We start from the raw sequence: 19,976 nt of genomic DNA on the forward strand, positions 1-19,976 counted from the left end.
AATTTCTTCGTCTCTTAAATTAATTTTCAATTTTCAAACTCCTACATGAAAAATACGAACTAGATCACACATTAGGTATCTAAGAAATTCTCGGTCCTGATCCATTTTCTTTAATTAAGTTATTTGAAAACCTAATACTATAATATCAGTATCATTAAATTTACAAACCATTGTATTTAATGTTTATATTATATAGTTTAAGCCTAAAATTGTTTAAATAATATTGTAACTCCAATGATGACTGTAATCGGGAACGTTTTTTTATAATAATAATAATAATAATAGGTAATAGTAATAAAAAATATTTGTTTAATATTTTATAATTTAGCAAAAAGTATTATGCTCTTTTCACAAAAAAAAAAAATAAATTAATAAGAAGAACAAAAAACATTCGTGGCACGTGAAGTTTTTGCTACAAAATTCTAAAATTAATTAGCACTTTAGTAGGTGGTTTGAAATAATTACCACGTTTCGTCCATTTTATAAAAATAAGTAGGTAATTAGTAATCATATATTAAATACCTACAACGAATTTCAGAATTTTGACATAATATTATAATGATTATTATTACGTATATTTTTATAAAACAATATATAAAAATACTGTCCAATTTATTGAGTGGGTGGATGAATGTTAACAAATAGTTTATAGTGATTATATATTTTTTATGGTATTACAGGTGAGTTACCTAGCTACCCTGCCACCCTTATAAAAATATTATAAGAAATTTTTTTCACTTATGTATTTGTAATTTATAATGGTTATGACTTATGAATTATGATTACCTATCTATAAATCTCCTCTAAAATATTGTGTTCTATGTGCGTATACTTACATTTAATTCAGTAGAAAAGTCGAGTTAATACATCGCGAAACTCAGGAGAAAATGAAGTCAACAAATCGCAAGTTTGTATAGGCGTCAATTAACTTTCTTAGATTTTTCCGCATCAAATTATTTGAGTGAAAAATAAGCATATTCTTTATGTATTGGATTTACATATTTATTGATTATAAATTATTTGTTTTTTGAAAACGAGAAGTTCAGTTGAAAGCGCAATTATTATACGGCTGTATCTTCTATCTACAGGCAAGGTTTCAAAAAACCTGTTTGAATAATAAACAAAAATACACGTCTATGTACATATTTATACCTACAACTAAAAGTATATTTTTTCTTATTCTTTTATTCATATGCTTAGAATTAATGTATATTATTAAATTTTACGTCTACTTTATAAAAATGAAAGTAAATTACTTATCATCTTCATTTAATCGTGCGTAATAATATAAAAGTATATTCACATTCGCGTTCGATGACATTTAAATATTATAACTGTATAAAAAAAAAACATAAACATACACATTCAATAAAAACTATTTTCAAATGTTTATAGTTAGATGTTAAAAAAAAAAAAATAGAGCATTGAATCGGTAAGCAGTGATTAAAATTTTATTTTATTTTTTAACTGTTGTTGTCAATAATATACAGTTAATAAGCATTAAGTTATAATCATGATACTATACTATACGTGTGTAATGTTTCCCCTCCTTCACAATTGCAAAATCTTCCATAACATATTGTAAATAATGATTTATGACCCTTTAATTATAAGTAATTGTTAGTTCATTTCCGGAGTTAGGAAGTTGGTCGTACCTTCATGGGGAACTGTTAAAGTTTGGATAGCATAGGTTTTTCCCAATATCGCTTCTCACGAGGAGGATACGACCAACTTAAAAATTTTGGGAATGAACTTAAAATTACTTTTTTAGATTCTGAGAGGAGCGAGGAAGCTAGTAGTTTTACAATAGTGTTTATTTATTTATTTTTTTTTATATTCTGTATACAAAATTTCTACCAGAAGAACTCCTTCGATTTCAACATATAGTACATTATATTTTAGAAAATTGGATCAAGATAGTACTTTAAAGAGGTCATTTTTCGATTTTACCAATAGTTATTTAATGCCACGTGAAAAAACCACCGAAAATTACGAAAAAACGTTAAAAATGGGATTTTAATTTCTAACACCTTGTTTATCACCATAGAAATTAATAAAAAATTATAATATTATATTATTAATTCAACTTATACTAATATATATATTTTTGCACCATTACATGAGGGCCGGACGCCTGATCTTAAAATTGCTTATAAAAAGGCTAGCATTTAAAATTTTTGTTGAGAAAATTGTCCGTATTGGCGGGGTCATAACTAGTAACTTCACATGTCATTATTATAATTTATAACATTATAAAATAAACTAAAATTAATAAATATTTGCAAAATATATATTGATATTGTGTTCCATACATTGTAGTTAATGGATGGTATAGGTGGTTATTCGAAGTTTTATATAGGTATGCCTACTATTCAAACATGTAAGTAGAGACTTTAACGCTAGTTGGTATAGGTAGTAGAAAATAGTATATATTATTCGCTTATACGTATAGGAAATATTATATTATGAAAATTGTACATTTGATTTTATAACTGCTTTGTATTATCCTTAAAGTAAATATAATAAATATTTCTAATACTTTTCAGTATAACATAAAAACACATTGCTTACGAAAACAATTACAAATAGAATATATAATAATGTTATCATGAAAATATTATCCCATACCTAGTTATAATTTTATTTGTATATTTATTATTATTATTATTATTTTTTTTTTTGATCTTAAGTCCGGCAACTATGGTCATTAGCTGTATTAGTTTTGTACGTTTTTAATGTCAGTAGGGGGACACACGCATGTGTTGGGTTCGGCAGAATTTTTGATTGGGCACCCGTAGGTATCTGCCATGCCCGGGAGGGGGATGGGGGCACTTGTTCTCTGGACACCGTGACTTGCCCGAAGAAAAATTCCACCCGTGACCAAGGAATCGAGCCGGCGTCGGCCACTCCGTCCCCTATTTATTATTTATAAGTTATAAGTTTATAATATATTGTACATACTTATATATTTTTTTTTATTATTTGAAATTAAGGCTTCGACAATAAAATTGAGGTAATTTACCTGTTACTGTGGTGGAGGGTATTGTTGGTTTAAGCACATGTGTGTATGTGTGGCAAGGATTTGTCTTAAAAGTCCAAGTGGTCACCCATCCGGAAACTAATGACACCGGCCAGTGTGTACATTCAGAGAACATTTGTCATTGAATACAAACACCGTGCCAAACCAAGCAACATAAAATATTATATTTTATTATTATACACTAAATACACTATACAATGTATAGTATACGTCATGCACTATTAGTATTATAAATTGATCGGATTTCTGAATGAAATTACGCCTAATAAGTATTCTTTTATTATAAAAAATACTCTATAAGTAGTAGGTAATTATACTTATAACGACATTTGAATATAAACCGTTTGTTTGTTGAGTTATTAAGTATAATATTGTTTATTATATAACAATTATATTATGTCTATAATTTTTTACTTAAGAAATATATAAAATTATCAAAGGCATCACTGGCCAAAGTAAATTTGCTCTATTAAATATTTTTCAATTTGCTCTGTAAATATTTAAAAACATAAATTCAAAATATATTTGATGTTGCATTAAAAAATACTTCTAAACACTTACGATAGTTCAATAAATTAATGACCCAGAAATAAAAATAGTATTACATATCATATATTATTATCATAAAAAAATCTTGATTCGAATACCCGAGAATTGTATTTGTTTATCAATGATATATTTAATATTTTATATAATAATTATACAATTGTAATAAATTCGAAATACTTAATATACTACTAATACGCGTTGTTTTAAAATCGCACACTTAAAAAAAGTGAAACGATAACATTTTTTGGATTTCTGTATAACTTATAACTATATGCTGTGGAACACCAGCTGTTGTATACCTACCTACCTTAAATTCACATTGTGTCGAATGTCAATCCGTCGCGATTTTTGTGGCCTTGCGGTTACGATAAATAATACCGTTGTTAATCTTGTAAAAATAGTTCCCAAGCGCATATTATACCTATAGCTATGACGTATCACATCAACCTCTTCAATTTTTTTTTATCGTCTGGTTTTCGATTAAATCAATACAATTTTCTACTTTATTATGTCACAATAGTCTATAATGTATTATATACTGCCATTTTTCATGTAACAGCTATATATAATAATACGGAGTATTAATTGCGTACTATTAGGATATGATGACCGAACAATAATAAGACAATTATTAATATCGATTTGAACATATCGAATTTGGCGATTACTCAATAACGATAGTAATGTTATATTTTTCTACTGCTCATAAATATATAATATTTTATTTATTGGTAGAATAAGATCGCGGAGGGACTTTTATTCTCATATGATAAAAATGTATATAGGTTAGGTTAGGTTAACCTAACCTAACCTACGTAATTGCATATCACCGTTTGATTTATTCGTGAAATTTGAAAAAAAGAATAGTTTGAAGTTTTTGAAGATAATATTATTGATATGAACATTATCGTTGTCCGTCTATAGACGTTGTGTTTACCATAGTTCGTATAATATAAATACGATATAACTATATTATGATAAATGACGGAAACTTGATATGCTGCACACACGTTTAAGAGGATATAGTCAGCGGTCGTAAGCGAGGCGAGCCGCGCCACAATTTCCCAACCAGAAACTTTGCGCCGCCGGGAACAGAACCTACTTAATAATATTATAATATATTGTCCGGCAACCGTACCCATAGGGGCGAGTGTCGTGTACATAATTATCGTATAAGATTAATGAATATACGGCCACTTCACGCACAGTGGTCCATATTATTATTATCAAAATTATTATAAACTTTTATCAGCATCATCATCGCGATCGTCGATATTTATAATATGTTTATGGTATCAACACAGCGTCCGCGACCGGAAGCGGCGGCAGCGACGCGTTCGGTGTCGTCCTTCCGGAAATTATTCACCGTTTTCACCTGGCAACGGCGGCGGACGATTTCGAAAATCGATGCGGTGACAATAATAATCATAATAATAATAATACAATAACGATAATATTATCCGAAACCGCTCCATAGCCGTTGCGCGTATAATAATATAATCCTATATAGTACATAGACATCGATTGTATTGTACACGCTTAAGCGGCGAAAGGAATATTTTATGCTGAAACTGTAGGACGCGGCAGGTACAGAGTTATGCAGTGGAGAGAGGGAGCTGGGGCGGTAAATATAATCATAAACAATATATATACAGGGTGATCCAATTAGATGGCCACACTGATTTGCTTGTCAATTCTTGTATATGAGAACTATTGAGAAGATTAAAAAATGTTTTAGTATACCCACTTAGTTTGAATACCTAACTAGTATATGATAATATATATTATGATAACACAAGATTCTAACGAAAAAATTAAAATATGATTTTCTTATATTTTTTTATGACAGTTGTTGCTTTTTAACTCATTACTACATTGTTTGATAATAAATTAAGTGTATCCATAATATTTTAGTTGTAGAATACTTTTCTTAAACTCTTTATTAATATTCAATATTATATTATACACCAATATATTCAGAAAAGTATGTGCATGTTTGTGAAATTAAATAAATATAAATAGGTTTTTATCTAAAACGATACAAATAGTAAAAATTATATTATTCTGTAAAATTGTAACGTTATAATTAATATTATATACTCGAAACTGTATAATGTATATAGGGAAACACTGAATTTTTTCTCTTCAAAAACACAAACATTGACTAATTTATATAGCCAGATAAATGGATTACCCCGTACATAAATAACTGAAAACATCTCGCTGCGAGATTACCGACAATAATCGATTGGTTTGGAAAAATTAAAAAAGGAAACACGAATAATAGATCGAGGAGGAGTAAAGTAATACGATAATATCGCACCGACAGATAGCCACCGCCACCGTCCCCGTCGCGGTATATAGTATTCTTTCTTTCGGACGTTTGCCGCCGTCACGCAACAATTTATGGTAAATGTTGGTATAATAATATTTTAGTACCTATTATAATAGTATACCTACATCGTCATTAGAATAATCCGGGAGTCGGACGTCTGGCCGCGGGCGTCTATCGGCGGGCCCCCTCTACACTCTCCCCGCCAAGGATCGAACAGTCACTCGGCGGTTACTGCCGTGGTAGACCTGGTATATACCCGATAGGTATATCTTCGGGAAATGCGTCTCCGCGGAACGACATGATAGCAGTCCGCAGCTGCAGTCTTCGAACGCGTCTGCACGAGTGTTGTTATACCGACCGCGATCGCCGGACATGACGATCATGACGTGAGAAACGCGCACGGTGGTCACTTTTATATTATTAATTTCGTTGTTCGGCGTGACATTATAATATTATTGTAACACATTATTTTCCTTTGGCATCGCACACAAAAAATTGCGTTCCGTTTAGAGCCGACGTCTCGTGCGTCCGTCGTCTTCCGATACATTTTCCAGAATCCCTGCGTGAGTACAATATTTACACTTAAAACCCATGTATGGGCACTGGTTTTAATAATAAATTTACTATAGTTTGACGCCAGACCTATTATATCATTATTCATTATTATACCATGGCGGTGTCCCGAAATAAAATTCTAATACTAGATACGGCACAATATAGACGCCTAACGTCCAGTGACTCGAACGCTAGTTAACCGTCACATTTATAGATATATAACGTAATTATTATAGTTGATTGCTCGCGTCCCTGATAAAAAATGCTATATGATTGTAGTGCACTCGATGCGTTGCTCACAGATCCAAACGGGGATGATATTAATTATTAACTGATATTTATATGAATAGTTTCGTTTCATATTATTGAAACTTTTATTAACTATATAGTTATATATAGTTAACTATATATTTCCATAAGAATGACCAAGAAGAAAAATTTTAATTTATTGAAAATACAAGTAGACAGTAGTTGTTTATACATTACTTCTGGTGTTATTGTAATATTAGACAAAATATATTACTGTGTATCTGACTTTTCGATACTGACTGATTTATAATTTTATATACATATTTAATAAGTATGTATAAGTACGCACAAAAACTCATTAAAAAATGTATTATTAGCAATTTTAAATTAGATTTATTTCATTTTTTACCCATTAAAAATTATGAGTATTATCAAGTTAATTATATTTATAATCTACTCGAATAAGAATAATTGTTTGGTTAATCTACGCCGTTATGTAGAATTTAAAAATGTAACGAAATAAAACCATAGCTTGTTCAATACTTTCCTCTACAAGAAAAATCTATGAATAGTGGTTTTACAATGGTGTTTATTTTTATTTTTTTTTTTTTATCCTGTACACAAAATTTCTATCAGAAGGAGTGCTTCGATTTCAACATATAATACGTTATCTTTTATCAAATTGGATCAAGATGGTCTTTAGAGAGGTAATTTTTTTGTGTTTCTCAATAGTTATTCAATGCCGCGGGAAAATCTACCGACAAATTACGAAAAACCGCTAAAAATGGGATTTTAATTTCTAAAGTTTATCTCCATGATAGCAACGAATAAAAAGTAATAATATTATAATATTAATTCAACTTACATGCTATAGTAAATAATAATTAATAACAATATAAAAAATCCAGACTGACAAACCGACTCTGCTCAGAATCGTTTTTCGTATAGAATGATATATGATATCATTGAATTCAAGTTTAATACAATCCATTAGACATTGACCCACTTGTAACCTATTGTACAGCAGAGCGACATCAACTTACCCGCTTTTTGTTAATATGTAACCATTAAAACGAATACCTTATCTGATATCGATCAGAAACATAAAAAACGTGTACCCAGCAGCCCCAAAATATATTTATGAAAAAAAAAATTCAGGTGCAGTTTGTAATTACGTAAATAAAACTAGTACATAATCAAGTTGCGATCATGGTCTTAATTCTTATACATTTTGTTCGCGAGAATTATACAGCACCAGCACGTCCTATCATAATTCATAGTCACTATAATCGTGACGGTGTGGGAGAGTCGCACGTGCGTAGAGACAGAGCACGTGTCGCATCGACAGTAAAACTACAACGTAATAATTTAATATTATAATTATTAAGATATGATAATATAACACTATGTATATTTTTATCGTGTTATCTATCGCTGAAGGCTGCTGTAGTCCAAATACAGATAGGTATTTACATTTTTTATTTTTTTATTTATGAACAAAAGTAGGTACTGAATGTCAATTAAAAATCTTAAATTTAAATGTTGAATCTTCAAAGTTTTATGGTTAAGAAAGTTTCCACTTTTTATCGTCGACGTTATATTTTGTAAATAGTGTAATGTCTGAATAGAAAATAAAACAAATAACTGAAATGTCTGATTTTTTGCTATTATATATCCTGTTTTAAATTTAAAATTTACGAGTAGGTATATATTGCTCCGAATAGGTACATGCGGCTTTGTCATCTAGTTATTTGATCAGAGTTTCACAACATTGCTCTGTATTTTTTAAAATGTATTTAGAATCCAAATACAGTGACTATGCGTATTCTATATTTTTAAAAGTTTACACTTTAAAATTAAAAACAAATGTTGGGTTGGTCAATAAGTGATTACTTAAGGTGATTTGAAATTCAGATTTCAACAAATAAAATGTTTAGGTAGTATAAATATATCTATAAAAAATTAATAAAAATGTGAGATAGGATTTTATTTTCTATAAATAAATTTACTAAATCTTTAAGAAAGAGGATAAATAGGATAAATTAATATTTATACATTTAATTAAACGATAAAAATTAAAACCATTAAATGCAATGATTCATATAAGGCTAACTGATACCCACATAATTTATCAAATACTCGAATTTCACGATATATTATTTTTTTATTGATCTAATAATACATCGATAACTTGGAAATTATAGTATACCCGGGTGAGGGAGGCGGCACCTCTCTCCCGACACCGTAACTTGCCAGGTGAAAAATGCCGCCGCATCCGGATTCGAACCGGCGCCGGTGGTGACGCCTTAATCAGCTCGGCCACTCGGTCCCCCAAAATATATTTTGTCTTTAATGACTTTGTGGTCTTTTTAAATACTTTTGTGCATATTACAATAATACTCAAAGGTGGGCATTAATTAGTTAGTTTATTTTCTAATCAACTTATGAACTTGACTAGTTTAATTTACAGTTGAAATAACTTAGCTTTTCTCAGTTGATTTTAAAAAAATCCATCAAGTTAAAAACGTTTTGAAAACTTTCGTTTATACGTAAATATTGCTATGTCAAGATAAAATAAAAATAATCCAATACAAAAACACAAACATTTCTGTTCTTTTTCTTGATAACATAATTTTGTGTATATTCATATATTTTATTAAGTTGTAAATTATATATTATACGAGTTGCAATTATAAATGTTTTTAAAAAATTAATAATTTTAAATTATAAATGGACAATTATTATGTTTTAATGTTATATAACTTATATTATTCAATTGCTATACCTATGATATAAACAAATATATTATTAATTTGAGATGAGTATAGTTTAAATTAGTAAATAATAGAAAAGTAAAAGGGTATACAGTGTACATTATAATAAAAGTTCAATAAAATTGTTTTTATAGTTTATACGTTAGTGTGTGGATGTACTTACCTATATGATTTTTATTTCTCAAAATTTAACGTATTGTGATACGTTCCTGCCTAACTTGTGTTTTTTGAAGTTTAATTGTCTGACTTTTGTAATAAAATATTATTATATATATATATATGTATATAAGAAATCACTAATTTTCCAATACATTAACCATACTCATTGAAACCGAATTTTGATATTCGTGCGAGCAATTTTCTAGTCTGTTAAAAAATCAATTACAGTTTTGACAAATTGCCACTTAAACCGACAACACTACATTATTATCAGTACACAATTGATAAAATAGATTTGGCATTTTTTCTCTTAGAAATGTTTTTGATTTACTTCGGTGTTTCTGTCCGTGATTGTTTTTACGATTGTTTCGCCCGATGAACTAATTATTGATAAGAGGCACACCACTCCTTGACGGTAAATTTATTGTGTACCTAAACTACCTATATACCTGTTGCATCGTTCGTATACCTCGCTCATTAGAGGTCACCAGATACATCTCGTTTCGCGGACCAATCATATCGCAATTGGTATAATTTCCTAGTTATTTTATTGCTCTGAAAGTATGGCATAAATTAATAACGTACAAAAGTACGAATAACGTAATAATGTAACGAACAATAATAATGCTCTTGGTTGTTATTTATGTCGCCGATTGTCGTTATTGTTTTATATGTTGAGCACTTTGTATTGCAAGTACCTATGTGAACACCTACACTAGAATAATATGGTTTCATATAGGATTATTACATGACATGCAGTAATAAAATCAGCATGGAAAATTGGATTTTTTTTTTACATTTTTAATCTCGTTCTTGTTTCCGCCGACGAAAAATAGTAATAATAAATGTTACGCCGATCGATAAAACTGTACCTACAATTAGAACGAGTCGTTATATTATTATAACTCGAATATAGCTGTTATACCTATTACTGTTATTATTTCATCAATTTGAAGTTTGAACACATTGTTCGTAGGCAGGTGTACTTTTTGGGTAATTTCGCATATACGCGACGATTAAAATTAGTTAATACCTACCTATCGTCTCTGGTCAAGACTTGACTTAATGTGCCTCACATATATGTGATCACGATTTGAATATCGCAAACATCCGAAATCACGTTTGTGTTTGAAAAACGTGCACCAAAAGGAGTACATCAAAAGTTTCAGATTGTGTTGATAATATAATATCATGTCGCGCTAGATTGTTCCGGGAGCATATACGTGAAACAAACTCCAACTCTCAAATGGTTTTTGGTTTAATGTTATGTTACATTATTATTAATGTTGTTACTTGTTGTTCAGTATTTGGAACTTTCGGTTTAAACAATTTTTTTACGAAGGTATATATTTACATTTTTATTGTTTTGCAAGAATATAGAATTTAGTCAAATAGTAAATTAATTTTAATAAATGAATTCAAACATTAACTATTGATCAAAGCATTAGGTAGGTATATAATATTATGTTTTACTTAAAAAAATATATTAAAAAAATAGAACCTATTTTAAAACACATTTTTTACTTGTTTTTTCTTATATATCAAATGTTAAAAAACACGTTTTATCTTGAATATAATATTATAGATTACATTTATTTATAGAGTATTAAGTTAATATAATACAATTGAAATATGCGGGTTATTATCGTTTTGTTAAAAAATAAAAAAACTTTTTACAGTTTTTGTGAATTTAACGTGGAACATAATAGGTAACCTATATGTGGTTAATATTTTACATAAATTATTATTTATGATACGAATGTCTTAGGATAATAATAATTATTTTGACAGTGGTTGACATCTCAATCTATTGTAAAATGTAATAATATTTAACGCCGTAATCACTTCTGTCATAGTATGATATTTATAAACATTTCGTTATACAAATGAGTGTCATTTAAACTATGTCAGTTGCATTCTAGGTCATTTTTCCTGTAAGTTTAATACACAAAAATATTATTATAAATTATTTTGTGCTCGTGGACTCAGTGGACATTATGTCATAATTGCAATTAAAACATGTTTTACGTGAATATAGTTTGGAGCATATACACGTGATCATTGATCTCATGGGTCGTGTCTGTATTATATGATATATATAATGTTATGTCTTATATGTTTTAATAAACGCTGCAATAACGTTATAATTGCATTACAAATATTACAATTATTTAAGTATATTATTATTATGGTTTGAGTTAAACTTCTACGTCCAATCAAATACCATGATAAGTATTGAATAATAATATGATACTATTGTTATGCGTTACGGTCTAGTGACTTGTACTTAGCAGTGAGTACATGGTATTATTATTTATTTTTTCACTTAGTTTGACATCTTTAAAACAATTTTTTTCACAAGTAATTTAAACAGTTTAATTTGACGGTATCGACCTAGTGCAGTTTGCGGGGATGTGCTACTTATCGCAATACACGATATTGCGGAAAAATATATGACGCCGCATTAAAAACAGTAATCATCGTTGGTCGTTGTCGTCAATTATCTTTTTTATTCAGTTCGGCGCCGAGTACAGTTCGGTAATCAAATAAACCGTGATATTTTATGTGGGTTCAATAATATATTATTACCTATTATCGTTTTATCAGCGCTGCGTGATGCGACGGACAGCGGCGCGAGCGGACGAAAACCGCAGAAATTCGAGAAAAAAAACATTTTGCCATCGACGTAATTTGTAATCGTTGATCGTTTATTATAATATACAATAATAACAACAAAAATAAAATAATAATTTAACGTCATTCTCCGGAGTCCGGATATATTATAATAGCCGTTCACGTATCGGCATGGGAAAAACGAGGATGCACCGAATGGAGAAAGCGTTGACTGAACGCCGCAAGAGCCTGTCACGTGTAATGTACGTCTGTACTGTATCGGTATGATATTTTACATATATTTATATTGTACCTACGAGATTTACTATCTTCCCGCGGCGACCGACTTTAACCGAACGCACGCGTATCGTAATGGATAGGTACCTGTTGCAGCGGCGTCTTCGGCATTCATCCGGCACACGACGTTCAAACGCAAATTGATAAATAATAATAATGAATTTCGATGTTTCTTACGAGTCGAACTCGGCGACCGCGAAACGAAAAGAAAAGCGACGACGAAACGCGGTCCAGCCCTGCGTATCCTATACGTTACTATAAAAATAAATACATTACACTCACACACACACACACACGGGCCTTTAGGTTTCTAAGCTTTTATTGATGATTTTCCGTGTCGAACACCACTGCAGCTGATGATTATATTGTTATATATTATTGTGTCGTTGCACCACTATTGTGTTTGTCCACTGCACTGTCGTCCATATATGCAATTAGTGTAATGCGATTTTAACTCGCAGCCACACATATCCGCTACCGTGAACGCACGTTGTTGTTATTGTTGTTATTGTTGTTGTTATTATTATTATCGTTGAATCGTATCAAAGCGAATTCGTATGTAATAATATAACTGTATTATAGATCACGCGCGCGATCTCAGTGGATCATCAGCAGATCTGAAACGGACCAAAATATTATGTTCGCTTTGAATTGATGCCACATCTATGTCTTTGAACGACCAATCGTATTCTAATAAATTATGAAGACGAGCCGACGCACCGCTAAACAGTGTTATCACAGTGTATAATTAGCACGGAAACCCGAAGAATTTTTTTTAGATAAATTTAACATGGCGATTGTTTTTCCAGCAAACGCTGTTTGATTCTATAAAAGTATGGTAACTTTTTTGAAATTAACTTGTTGAGCCAAAAATTTTGTGGATTGCCACTAGCATTCATCTTACGTATTATAAAGATACTTATTGTCGATACCCCTGAATGGAGGATCAAGTGTCGCAGCCAGATGAGTATAAATATAGTCGTCACATGTTTAAACATTTGCTCATGTCACTTCTGCTGGTGATCAATAATTATTAAGTTTAAACTGCGGCAACATGACTTTACGTAAAAAGAACTTATACCTAGGACACTAATTAATAATTATTATAGTATGACATATTATATGTTATTATTATAGACAATATAATATAGACAGTATGATATTATTATAGATATAGACAATATCATATGTATGATACTGTCGCAGATCTGCCAATATTAATCATCTAACTATATTATCATATGTTATTAGGCGTATTATATTATATTCATACGCTTAAAATATGTTACGCTAATTGATAATATTATCTTCTATATAATAAAATTAATGAAAAGCTGTTCGTCAGTAAGAGCATGAATCGTGATTCGTGAACGTCTAGATTGATATTTTGCCTCATTTGTTTTTTTAAAAATATTTGTAATATTCCGAATGAAGTTTTTATGGAAATATGTAATAATAGGAATAGTTTCCGATAGTGAAAATTATATGTATAGATTCCTTGAGACTTGGAGGATGTATGTAGTTTATTTTTTTCAATTCCTATAGGTATCTAGGTAGCTGAATGGTAGCTTGCACATGCATTTGTATTCAATTCATGAAAAAACAATATATTTTTTGTTTATTTATAGATTTGGCATTAATTACATATTATATACTATAATAATAATAAATTAGTGGAAACATGGTAGGTACATCTTTTTGAAAATATCTTTATAAAAAAATCAAATATTTTTCTGGGGCCACGTCAGGCAGGACAGCTAGTAAGATATTATAAAATATTTATTTTCTGAGCGAAAAGAAGAAAGTTCGATTCGTATTTTTTCACTCATAACGTTACATGCGCAAGCACGTTTCGATGGTTTCGAATGGTCTCGACCAATGTAAAATAAATATATTATAGAAGAATAAAAGGGTGTCATCGCTACGATAATTAATAACGTATTAGGTTTTATATTTATAAACATATATATACGCCTACAACAATACCGATGAATAGACCGTCGTAATACTATATTGTCCGAGTGTCCGAGTAACAAAATGTCAGAACGTGATCCTATTGTGGACTAACGTACGGCTGTTGTATCATTGCAGTCTTATATAGTTAATTCGATATTGTAAAATAATAATTTGTACTCTTGCAATGTCATTGTTTTCTTTTATTCCAATTTCGAGGAACAGATCGACTTTTTTGTTAAACAAACCGAGCGTCTCGAAAGGAACATGATTTTTTTCCGCTACCTTAGGTTTATGGTGATTAATATATATATACGAATGTAATAACTATAGAATAATAATAGTTAACATGCAGTAATAAATGACAGAATATTTATAAAATAATAATAATAATTTATCTATTACAGATATGTATTTCGATTACTAATAAATTTGTCATTATTAGTCATATGCCCGTCCTGTATAAGTAAAACGTAAAAGTATTAAATTATAAAAAATTTAAAATTATTATCTTTTAAGTGGTTGCATATAAAAAAAACATGCGAACGCTAGAGTCCCTAAGCCTAATAAAAATAGTGAATAAATATTATATTTTATTCAAAGCAAGCAGACATGACAGAGAAACGCGTTCTGTTTAAATAATTCTTTTACAATATTAAGACCACCGTAGGTTACACAAAAAATTCGTTAAAATGATATAATTGATAAATATAAGTAGGTATTAATTATAGGTACCTACCTACTTTCATCAGCACACTTTACATTACTATTATTAGTACAATAATAATTATTATTATTATTACCAGCCATTATACTTGTTATTACCCTGTTGTAACCTATATACTTGTAAGAATATAAAAAAAATCACATAATTATTTTCGCACGTAAAATTATAGTATGGAAAATACTGTAATATGGAGTAACAACAATGAATGATCGTGAAATATGAAGAAATAATAATTAACTGGGAACATTGGATATTTCCCCATATTTGTAATATTGGCTTACACCGATAAAACTATAATACGAACTTTCAATCGCGTGAGTTACTGCGATGATCGAACGGTCAAACCTTTGTTGTAGGATAAAACGTGAAAAACGCGGAGTTGATATTTTCGGGAGTAAGAGAACATGATTGATCGTAAAGCGAAAAGAATTAATTATATCACTTCGATTATTAGACTCCGTGACGTTGTTGACTACCGTTTGATGGATACGAATTTCAGTTCAGCGTTGGAGGGATTTTAAGATATTATGTATAGAAGCTATATAGGTATGAAAAAATATAATATATAATTTTTCTATGTACACGGTGTTGATGAAATTCTATCGTTTCCTTATCCTGTTATCGTGTTATAAGTATCAGTAAATAATGTTTTTCGTAACAATCTTCATAATAGGTAGCTATTAGCTACTATATAATATCCCCCCCTCCACCGATTAGATTTCTAGCTACGCCCTTTTGGGCATTTTGATACAGGTTAGTGGTGTGTTGTTATAATGTAATATTAAAATTTAATCCATTTTAAATTATTTAATGATAAATATTTTCTATTGCAATAGTGAAATGATTCTGAGAGCGGAATTGGCTAAGATTGGCACTCGATACAATATTTTTCTTAGTTTTCTGTGATATATCTATGTATTTAAACAAAATTAAATTAATATCTATGCTATTTTAAATCAATACACGAAACAATTTGAAACTTTTGGGGGTTTTAATACCCAAAAATAAGGTCACAACAAAAAATTTATCACCGTAAACCAATAAATCCTTATTACTTCGTTAAAAATACGATTTCAATCACCACTTATTGTACGACCATTACGATGGATTCTGGACGCAAGTAGCGAGAGACCTATTGTATTTTTTATAGTGATTACTATTATTTTTGGGGCACTAAAAAGTTGATAAGCTTTACGCAACACGGTTTTTATAGGTTTGACGTTGAACCCATATGGTATACTCGGGGGAAGTCATTTTATTCGTTTAATATAATTTTTTTGAAAGCTACACAAAGTTAGATTTTTGTTCGGAATATAAATACTTATAAGTTATGAGTATTACACATTCTGCCATAAGAGATATACTTTATTTTTATTTATTAATATTAATAAAAAGTTATCCATGTTGCAATTTTGAAGTTGCGATATTAATTTCGTAGAAAACATAAGAATCTGCGATGGTATAGAATCTGGTAGAAATGTTTGTGAAAAAGTTGGTCAAGCGGAACGAAAAGAAATCGTTGTCATCGCAATAATATGAGCCCAACCCCAACGACATTAATCGCATTTAGCCATTATCGAAGTGATTGTTGGAAATGTATACTGATGATATTTATTTATCTGGAATATAATGAAAACACAGTGTGAGAAATACATAATATATAAAGAGGAATTTGGAACAAGAGTGTACAGAAAGTAAACGTAAGTACAACAAATGGGATTATCACAATATATATCATAAAATAATATAATTATACATTATTACCATTATATATTTTATGCTATAGAATTTGCTGGGATTTGCACCGAACGTCATCGTATAGAGTACCACATCGTTATTGTATTCAAACGAATTGTATATGTAAATCGCATTGTACAACGTGCATTGTGCTTAGATATGTGTACCATACTTACCCATCAAACTATTCGGACCGCTTATCAAATTGTTGAACACCGCTTCTGGTTGTCCGATCCGGATGACGGTCTTTACTTTCAAACACACACAGACTCGTTAAAAAAATAAATAAATAAAAAATAATGCATAAGCCAATAAGTTTATAATAAATATATATATAATATTGTATTGTTATATTTTATACACTTTAATACAGTAATCGGATTATGACAATATCCCGACAAAAACGTCAATCAGTTACATGAAAACGTAGTTGATAAACGTCTATCACCTGATATAATATAATATCATGTGTGCAGGTACAATAACGCGCATACTCATCGTCATGTTATTATATCGATACTTTTCCTGGTTATATTCCAGACGGATCGGAGGAAAAAAAACCAATCATAATAATGCGCTCTCGCGTGTGTGTATCGTACAAATATATTATGTACCTATATTATTATAATATGTATATTGTATACGTTATATAGCTGCTTTTGTTGCTTGTTCGTGGATATATTACGATTTGGGTGTCCAAAAAAAAAATTGTTTTTTTTCCTTATCATAATATTATGTTTTCGTTGTATGACGTTGGAATAAATTGCTTTTGGATAACATATATAACCGCTGTCCACGCTCATGATGGTGGTTGGAAGTCACTTTTGATGTAGACATGTAGTGCGCTAACGCTACAGAATAAAAAGATCATGTTCACTACAATCATCGCTGTACTGTTATGCAGATGTATTATGTTGGGTGCTTTATAATGCGGCACTTTTTTTCTAGCAAGAAAAATAGGTCTGAAAAAGAAAATCTCAAAAGATACTGTTAAATAATAATTTGCAGCTGCATTGTCCACAAAATATGATTACAATTGTTTGAAGTATACATTTATAAATTTAGAACAAATCATATTTATTTCAATTTAAAGGTTAAATTAGAAATATTTTATTGGTTAGAAACTGCAAAAGGTTGTAGAACATTGCGTCAAAATTGGCGAAATTCACATTTAAGGTACTTACGATGAAAAACTATTGGGTCGCACTGGCTAATACCAAAACAATTGCTCCAAATAAAGTATTGTGCTACTTCCAACCTCTGAAAATGTATACGTTTTCATATTACATTTTAAAATTTTAATTTATCATTTGTGCTTTTGCCATTTCTTATATAAACATATATTAAATATATCAAAAAAGATTTTATCGGACATCAATAATGTTAATTTTAAATAGGCATAAATGTTTCAATAAATAACACACTTACGTTATTAAAAAAATAATAATAATAATACCTAAGTAATTTTGTATTGGTTTTTAATATATATATAAAAAATTATCAAGTAAGGGTATTGTAACTACTGGGTGACTCCTCCCATCACGTTTTCATGTAAATATTCTTTTTTTCAGATATCACATATTCTTATTGTCCCTAAGGGAACAGATTGTATATACCTTATAAAAAATAAAAAAAAACAAAAAATAAATAAATATAACTAAATAATAATGTATATCTATAAAAGGCTGGCTTTAGAAGAAGTTTTGTAATTTTAAATTGATATAATTTAATAATTTTTATCGAGCATTTGAAACAAATGTTTTAATAATATTTTTTTAATATTAAAGATGATTAATTTGGTATATAGTTTCATTGGACATATTATTAACGCATTGGCCAATTATTTTTAATTGATGGTTAAATTTGATAAGCACTTTTGATTGTAGATGAATATACGAAAAATAATCTACAGGTTTTTCTGTATAGATAGATTTGTTTAATTTTGGTGTTCTTTTCTACAACGTTGAGTATTTTTTATAATCTGTAAGTGTGATGTGACGTACTGTGATTGATTTGTTATGTTTTTAGCCACGTAATTTTTTATTCTGTTATGGACATGGGTTATACACGTTTTATATGGGCATGTCCAATACTTTTGTTATTAGTTATTACCTTTACAGTTCTTTATTTTTGTTGAATATTTTGAGATAAGTTTTTTTTTAAGCGATTAACGTTTTATTGTAAGCTCATAGGTAAGTGATATAATATAATATCGAATACAATTTAAGTTTTATATTAATACGATGTTAATTTCTTTATTTTTTAGATTTCCAAAAATAATTTTTAGATATTTGCTCTATTTATTGTTGGCGCTTTCTTGAGGTCCATCATGTTATGCTGAAACTTATAAGATAATATGATTATAATAATGACATTTTTCAAATGAAATTGTCTTCAATAATATAATAATTTTTAAAGGTCATATAAATATATTACACAATTTGTAGTGTTTTAATAGTTATAGTGATTTATATCACAGTTGTCAGAAATATTTGTGTTATATAAATATAACCTTTTTAAATAATATTATATTATATTATATTGAAATGTAATTTGTGTGTGTTTATTCACACTATAATGACGTAAATAACTATGTTTACAAAATTACGGAATTAGTGTAATATAGTATAATATTATTATCACACTCACTAGGTACGCATAGGACTGAATTCGTTCAATGATAGCAATAAACACCTTTAGCAAGAACGCACTGAGGTCAGTGAGTAATGTTTATTTGCCCAACACTGAAATACATTAAAAATGTTACGTTTCGAAAATTTTAAAATTATCAAAATTTGTTATGGCGTATTATTTGAATTGCATTAAAATATTTATAATAGGTATGTATACATATAACCAACATAAAAACGTGTTTTGAAAAATTATTTGTAGAGCTATATTTTCCTATTTGCTATTTTATAGAACTTATATCGGTGATTTATTATTATTTATTTACTATAAAAACCCCTAATAGATTAAGATTTAAGT

The 19,976-nt window shown here is 29.3% G+C and overlaps 1 protein-coding gene across 1 annotated transcript in view; it reads left to right on the top strand.

Annotated features, from left to right (window-relative positions):
• The first annotated feature begins 6,389 nt into the window (after positions 1-6,389).
• Positions 6,390-19,976, top strand: part of LOC100168329 (cadherin-89D) — a 90,618-nt gene continuing 77,031 nt past the window's right edge. The window contains exon 1 of the mRNA XM_001943842.5: positions 6,390-6,487. The gene's annotated coding sequence lies outside the window, so the exon portion shown is untranslated. The remainder of the gene's footprint in view (positions 6,488-19,976) is intronic.

The sequence above is a fragment of the Acyrthosiphon pisum genome, chromosome A2 (assembly GCF_005508785.2).
Source record: "Acyrthosiphon pisum isolate AL4f chromosome A2, pea_aphid_22Mar2018_4r6ur, whole genome shotgun sequence".
In the NCBI taxonomy this organism is placed as follows: Eukaryota; Metazoa; Arthropoda; class Insecta; order Hemiptera; family Aphididae; genus Acyrthosiphon; species Acyrthosiphon pisum.